The following is an 8,855-nucleotide window of genomic DNA, read 5'->3' on the forward strand; positions in this document are numbered from 1 at the left end:
TTACAATGCCAATGAGATCAAGGATAGTTGATTCAAGCATATATTTTATTTGCCAATTCAGTTTACAATGAGTTGGACCTAAAAAATATCATGTTGACTAACCCAAGGTCCGCATAGAATCAAGGTTTTGGGTCCCTGCGTTAAATAATATATCTGGGCCCAATCTTTAGCACAAGTAATACAATAATTGTGCAAGGAATAACTATATGGGAAATCAATGTTATACTTGTCTGGGTTTTTACCCTTTCTATCCCCTTAGACCTATTTGGATCCTAGGTACCTGCTTAATCAGCTTATATGGTAACACCACCCTTCTCAAGGAGAAATTGTCATCTCTGGACCATTTTTGGCGCGATTCAGACCTCAGATCCAGGTGTAAAATGTGTTGATTGCACTTGGGGTATCTCCATGTTAGCTTCAGCAGCTTCAGTTATCATAAAGCCACTCCTCCTCGAAGACGGATGGCTCCGGGTAGCTGGAGCCTGTAAGTCCCTAGGTACGCTTATTACTGGACTTCTGGAGCATGTATGTGTTCCCTTTTCTGTCCGGGTCTGTCTACTCGTCAGTCCTTGTTATGTAATATGGGTCAAGTGCGAGGGCCGTTCATAATGGTTAGGGACACTGGCACTTGTTGGCTGCAGGCTAAGCCTGGTAAGGTACCCTCCATAAATACATAACGTCTTTTCTATTACAGATCTTCCTGCTCCGCCTTCGGCAGATTCCCAGAAATACAGGTAGAACCAGGTAACATTGCCAGTTCATCTTCAAAACATACCCTAGGAAAATGGTTGAGCAAAACAGCATTCATCACATTTTGTTAATTGTCAATATTAAATTAATATATGCATTAAGCTTCAACCTCACCCATTAAATATGCTATGTGCCATGTATAAAAAAATTTAAATACTTTATTCCTCCTCCTGCCAATTGCAGCAAATCCAGTTAGACTGACTTCAAGATAATCAGAAACCAATGTAACAGGACGGTGCTAATCATGTGTGGCTGTGGTGGACAATTTAATGATGTTCTATGGACCTTTATAAACCTTGCCATGGACACTGGGGTCCTTGTGCGGACACTTTACCTAATTCTGAGCAAAAGGGATAGTTGTTACAGGAATTCAAGTTACTGAATGCATGTTAACCATGTCAACAAAAGGAGGACTTTTTAGGTTGTTTACTGAATCAGAAGAGCCCATGAGTGGTTTGTTTAAGTAAAAGGTGGTACGACATCCCATTTGGTTGGTCTTGTTTTGATTGTTGGTCCATCTGACAAACTGTGAAGGTTTTAATTTGAGTGGGGAATTTTCAAGGTAACACAGCTTTAAGTTGCTTCCCGAGGCTCCCAATATGTGTTGATATTGGGTACCTGCGATTGGCATGTGTTGTGAACCTTACCATGCTGCTTAGAGCTGAGCCATTGGAAATCCATGCGCATAAAAAAAGGAAAATGGCAAAATGATAAAGTGGGAAGGGGAAACTGGTTGGGTATACATGTGAAGAACAAGGACATAACCCATGGAAATAACCAAAGCTGAGGGTCCATTTAACTGTATAGTTGGTGTAGCATCTACTATGTGATCTTTTGTAATTGCTTCCTGTGATACTCCATTACAAGTGAAGTATTTGTAATCTGGATGTATAAATGGCAGGTATAGCCTTGCCAGTGCCCTTCCCTGTAAAAAAAAACCCCCAGCTACTTTAAGGACAACACTTGTGAGCAGTCTGTCTCCTATGGCATGCTAGCCCTTTGTCAACTTGGCCTTTAAATGTGAATAGCGTTAAGTTATTGTTTCATGAAGCCCCTAATATGTTCTAATGACTGGGTTACTAGGTCTGATGTTACACAGTACTATTAGTGGCATGCATTAGTGATGGGAAGTTCGGTTCATTAAAGTGAATCGGATCATTTCGATTCGTTCACTGAAATGATCCGATTCATGATCCGAATCTTCGGATCACTCAGTGTGACTCACAGGAGTTACTGTTTTCCAGTAACTCCGTGCAGGCACACTAACGATTGGCCCCGCCCCTTTCATTATGAATCCTCCCCCCTGCCTCCAGTGATGTCAATGAAGGCAGAGAGTCGTTCAAAGATTCGGATCTTACAGGGATCCGAATCTTACAGTGATCTTTGAACGACTCTCTGCCTTCATTGGGATTCGAATCAGTCAGATAATATTACCATACTGTTATAAATAAATACATTAATAATCACTGCCCCCAGGATTTACATTCCCCTTTACCTGCAACTGCACCTTAAGCTAACTTTATTAAATTAATTAAATTAACCCTCACCATTAAATTAACCCTAAACACCCCATCAACCATGTCTGCCCCTAAAATTAACCCTTAACACCCCATCAACCATGACTGCCCCTAAAATTAACCCTTAACACCCCATTAAGCATAACTGCCCCCAAATTAACCCTAAACACCCCATTAAGCATAACTGCCCCCAAATTAACCCTAAACACCCCATTAAGCATAACTGCCCCCAAATTAACACTAAAGACCCCATTAAGCATAACTGCCCCTAAATTAACACTAAAGACCCCATTAAGCATAACTGCCCCTAAATTAACCCTAAACACCCCATTAAGCATAACTGCCCCTAAATTAACACTAAAGACCCCACCAACCATACCAATTTATTAGGTAATTTATCTGGAGTACGTGCAATTAATTTAGGGGCAGTTATGGTTAATGGAGTATTTATGGTTAAATTCAGGGGCCGTTATGGTTAATGGGGTCTTTAGGGTTAATTTCAGGGGCTGTTATGGTTAATGGGATCTTTACGGTTCCAAAGGGGTGGAAAAAACATGGTCAGTCTTTCCATTTCACATGTATGCAGGAATACAAAGAATGGACCTCCTTCCCCGTGTCAGGGCTTGCAAGGGGCTGAGCATTTTATAAGAGTTTGTTAAATCCCTTATCCTTTCACACCAGGGTAGTGGCAAATGTGTCTGATGGGAGTTAATTTATTATATGCAGGGGCGTACCTAGAGTATTTGGCACCTGGGGCGGATTCTGTATGTGGCACCCCCCCAAACACTTTAAAACTGCATAGCTTCTATCGTTATATACTGGCGCAGACATTGAAGGTGGTACAGCATTACTGTTATTATATACTGAGGCAGAAATTGATGGTGGTACAGCATAACACCTACCACTATATACTGAGGCAGACATTGACGGTGGTACAGCATTACACCTATCACTATATACTTAGGCAGACATTGATGGGGGTACAGCATAACACCTATCACTATTGTCACGGAACTGGGTCCATACAGACGACTGTAAAGACCCAGAGCGCCCAAAGATGGAGTTCAGGAGGTATTGAACAGAAGTGGAGTATGTCCAGAACTTAGCAAAACTAAACTTGGCTGGATGTGGAAATCCACACTAAACTTGGATCTGAATAAACGAGCAAAACTTTGAGATATCCTGCAGGCACCCTGGAGCAGGCATGAAACATAGCACAAGAATCATGTGCAGGATGCCGCAGGCTGGGAGTATGGAAGCTAAGCAGTGTACACAATGGAAACATAGCAAGCAAGGACAGAGCAAGGAACAGGGAGACCGAGCAAGGAACATAACTATACAAGACATACATGATACAGGGTACAACAAAGGACAGGGAACAAGGAAAGGAACACAGGGGAAGGAGTGAGGAGCCGGAATCCTCGGACGCTTCTCCTTTAAGCAAGGATAGGACATATTAACTGGGACCTGGGGAGAGGAGAGAGGAACTAGAATCCTCAGATGATTCAGGGAAGGAGGGCAAAGGTACATAAGAGACAGACGCACATGGATACAGGAACTAGCCTAGGACTATATGATAACAATTGGAGATTCCTTCACATCACATGGCCATAGTATGCTTAGCTCACCACTACGCCAAAGTACTCCAATGACGGTGGGTCCTAACGCTAAGCCCTGCATACGAAAGTACTGATAAACTAAACATTGCATCCAAACACAGAACCGAGAAGGACAAACCTTTAGACTGCAGACTGAGACAAACAGAACAAACGGGTGGGACACACCTTATAAAGGAAACAGAGCTGAAGCTAAGAGCAGACTGGAATCAAGGAATCAGAGGTTCAGGACAGAGCATATGGAAATCCAGGAGTGGACCACAGCAAAACATGGGAACTGAGGCAAGGCAGGGAAAAACAGATATGCAGCTCCGCAGCCTGGATGGACCCTGACAACTATATACTGAGGCAGACATTGACGGGGGTACAGCATAACACCTAACACTATACATTGAGCCAGACACTGATAATAGTGCAGCATTAATTCCTATAACTATATACTAACCCAAACATTGATGTGGTGTAGGCCTACCACTTCATTGTCTGGCTTAGGGATGCACCGAAACGAAAATTCTGGACTGAAACCGAAAATCCAGCATTTACCTGTCCGAAACCAAATCTCACACTTTTATTTAAAGTAAGTAACACAACAAAATAGGACAAAAAAAATCAATAACAATATTAATATAATATATATATATATATATATATATATATATATATGATTAACAGCAATAACACTCCTATCATGCCATCATGCCAAGGCATACCCAGATTCCAGCATGTACTAGCTGACTTGGCATGATAGGAGTGTGATTGCTGTTAGTAATTATATATATATATATATATATATATATATATATATATATATATATATAAATATTGTCATTATTATTGTTCACATGTGAACTCAGCACTGGAGGCATAGAATCAGACATACAAATCCCGTATGTCACGTATGCTAGCACCAAAAGGCACTCACCGCAGGAGATCTTCATAACAGGGAACCACCAGGTAACTCAGGATGATCCCAACCATGAGGAAGCCGCAGTGATAGCAGAAAAGGGTAGATACTGAGCTGAAGCAGCGAGGCGCAGCAAGCAGCAGATGATAGAAACAGCCAGGGGTCAGGTACACGATGCAGGTAGTCAGACGAGCCAAGGATCAGGTACACGATGCGGGTAGTCAGACGAGCCAGGGGTCAGGTACACTAAGCGGGTAGTCAGACGAGCCAGGGATCAGGTACACAATGCGGGTAGTCAGAGGAGCCAGGGGTCAGGTACACTAAGCAGGTAGTCGGACGAGCCAGGGGTCGGTAACAAGAGTCTCAGGCAGAGGTACAAAATCAGCAGGCAAGAGGGTAGTCAGGAAAGCCAATGGTCAACCAAATTAGCAGCAGTACAAACTCAAACTCAGAGAACAGACCACAACAGGGTGACTGAGAGGAGTACTACAGGGTTTTTAAATCTGGCGCCATCTAAAGCCACGCCCTCAACAGTGCGTCAGGGGCATGTCCTAAGAAGTCCCTCTGACTCACGGCTCCAGCCGTGAGAATTGACTGCGGCCCCAGTGGAGACCGGCGAACCGGTAAGTAAACCTCTCTAGGGAATTCCTAAGGCAGCGAGCAGATTTTATTCTGATCGCTGCCGAATCCCCAGACCTGTCATCCTGCTTCCTGCACCGGCGATCGGGTTGCCGATTGCCAGTACATTGAGATTGGGGACTCCGGGCCCCACGGATTTTACGTGCGGATGCCCGCCCGCCGGAGACGGAGCCCGAGCTCTCTTGCTCGGGTCTCCGTGACCCGCAAGCGGATCGCCGCACATGAGATCCCGGGGCCGCGATCGGACCCGGGACCGCGACAGAGCTCTCTTGCTCGGGTCTCCGTGACCCGCGAGCGGATCGCCGCACACGAGATCCCGGGACTGCGATCGGACATGCGACACCGTATTTGTAGGTATACAATAATAATGTATGGAAAAATAGCAAGAGATAAAACTACAGGCATAGATGATAGGTTGCACAACCCAAAGCCAGCTCTGGCGTCCACACTGCCCACATAGAACCTGACCAGCACCCAGATTACACACATAGGATTTACCATCTTTGTCCCCAAACAGCCCAGCATGAGTTAACTTTGTCCCCAAACAGCCCGGCCTGTGCCATCTTTGTCCCATAAACACCCTGCCTGTGTCATCTTGGTCCCCAAGGCTCAAACATCCTGCTTGTGCCATCTTTGCCTTTCCACAAATCAATTATATATCTATCATACACACAAACACTTTAACAGTCACTCACTAATTCACACTTTCATTCACATAATTAATTCACACAATCATTTATTCTCTCTCATTCACACAAATTTACACATTCATTAATGCATTCTCACAAACTCATTAATTATCTCCCTCATTCAGACAATTCATCCACACATTCATTCATTCTCTCCCTCCCTTCTCACTATCTACCCCCTCCCTCCTCACTATCTACCTCTCCCCCTCCCTCCTCACTATATACCCCCTCCCTCCATCCTCACTATCTACCCCCTCCTTCCCTCCTCACTATCTACCCCCCCTCCTCACTATCTCCCCCCTCCCTCCTTCCTCACTATATACCCCCTCCCTCCCTCCTCACTATCTACCCCCCTCCTTCCCTCCTCACTATCTACCCCTCCTCCCCACTATTTACCTCTCCTCCTTCCCTCCCCACTATCTACCCCCCTCTCTCCCCACTATCTACCCTCTCCCCCTTTGTAGTTAAAGGTTTTGGACTTACCATCCAGAAGTCCTGCGGTGGGAGCACGACACCCCCGCCCCCTGCTAGGTATGCTACTGATTATATGATATTGACTGAATGACTCAATCTCAAGAATCCAGAAGCTTTTAAAAATGTTATTATTCTAAACATTCCTTGTATCACAGAATTCACTGGGTATTTATTAGACTTGGGCACCAGGGGGCTCTTCATGTTCGTCTTCGTACTCGTCTTCGGCAAAAAAAAAAATCTTCGTATTCCGTGAATATTCGCCCGTTCCTGTCTTCTCTTCAGGCGAATATTCGTGGACATTCTTGGTGTTCGCTTTTTCCGGTTTTGTATAAGGGGTTAATACGGAGTTAATGCATACCACAGCAGCTCTGGCGCCAGGAGTTTAAATGGCCGTATGCGTTGCCGTGAAGATAATGTAGGCTAGATGGGGAAGGGACCAGGGAGATTAGTAGATGAAGACGAACAAGAAGATTCTTCGTGTTGTGTGTCTTCGTCTACGTTTTACCGCCGCTATCTTCTCTTCTTCATGTCTTCGGAACGAACACGAAAACGCACTCTTCGTGTTCATTTTCATGTTCGCCCGAAGACGAATGCACAAGTCTACTATTCATGCTGTTATTGACATGCCACCAGTGCGCACTAGTTCTGTAGAAGAAAGTGTGCATAACTTAGATTATGACACTGGGTCCCCTGACATCGACAGTCCTTGACACTTTAAGCCAGATGGGCACCCCTACCAAGAAGCAACAGGGCCTTTTCAACACACTCCGCTACAGCCAAATTAAACTCATTGAACCCCATGATGCGCCAGGCATATGGTTGGTCCTTACCTGTTTTTTTTATTTATAACATGCCTGGTCGTTAAGGGGTTAAACGTGAGTGTATATTATAAGCTGATAAAAAGTGTGTTACCCAAATGCCTCTAATACTGGTCCTCATGGAATTCTTGACATGTTGTTACTTTAAGGTACACTTAATCGAGTCACCTGCATCCAAGCAGAGATATCAACCATATCATACTGGGAGGAAAAGTACCTATATGATCACCACGGGGAGAATAGGAGGGAGTCGGCTCCAGACTGTGTGATCCTGAGAATCTGCCCCTTCACCCTGAGACCCTGAGTAGGCGTTTATGCCAAGTTGGAAACAAGCGATTTCTTGGTCAATCTTTTTTTTTTTGCTATTTCCAGAGATATTTGAACAGAAATAATCTTATCATGTGTTTGATAATCTATTATTGCTGTATTGATTGTTTGCTTATGTTATCTCATCTGATATGAATAGTAACGTTTGATGGAAATGTTTTTAGTGAACATGCGCCACAGCTTTATTTTCATTTCTATAAAAAATATCAAAATGTGCTGTGTAGACAATTAAAGAAGAGGACTACTTTAAAAATGTACATATTCTGCAGTGATGAACCTTTAGGCCTGAGAACTTGGTTGTTTGGTTTTGACAGTAAAACATCGCTTCATGTGTTCATGCCATGAAAATTGAAATGTATTAATAGCTTATATAATTATAATAATGTAATAACATAGTAATTATAAAATGTAATTAAAAAATAGCAGCTCTCACTCCATACTTTTGCTTGGCAAACAATGTTGTTGTTAATGTGCAGCAAGACTTTTTCTTTAAAACAGGCCCTGTCCCAGTCACAGGTTGTGCTGTAGCTCGTACCTGGAAAGACCCGAATCCTCCGGGTCGCGGGAGCGGGGTCTTGACACGCCCCGCTCCCCGCCCATTTTCCCTTTAAATGAGGGTGTCTCCAGCTGCCGTCCGCGGGAACGCCCCCTGACATCGGTGGGACATCCCACTGACATCAGCGGGAACTTTCACCGACACGGGACCACCCCCTGGCGTCAGTGTGCAGTCCTGGCTGTGTCCCGCAAGGGAGGGCTCCGGGTAGCCCTCAGAGTGTCTTACGCCGGCACTAGAAGATAAGCACATGCAGCCCCTTGGTGAAGGTTTGAATTTCCCCAATATTAAAATTTTTTTACATTATTCCCATTGAGTAGTGTTGAACAAAAATCAACTGCATGCCCACTGCTAGATTTCAGATTCCTTTATTTTACAGTAAGACAACAGGTTTTATAAGCATTGTTCAGAAGAAAATAGCTGATACGTTTAGTCTTATTTTAGATATATGAGGTTTATTTATTTATTTATTTTTATTATTCTTAATAGTGTCGGTTATGTAAAAATTAGAGGAGAATTGATCCAGTTTAAATGTTGCTCAAGGTATATGTTGGTTCGTTTAGATTTA

The sequence above is a fragment of the Spea bombifrons genome, chromosome 1 (genome assembly GCF_027358695.1).
Source record: "Spea bombifrons isolate aSpeBom1 chromosome 1, aSpeBom1.2.pri, whole genome shotgun sequence".
NCBI lineage: Eukaryota > Metazoa > Chordata > Amphibia > Anura > Pelobatidae > Spea > Spea bombifrons.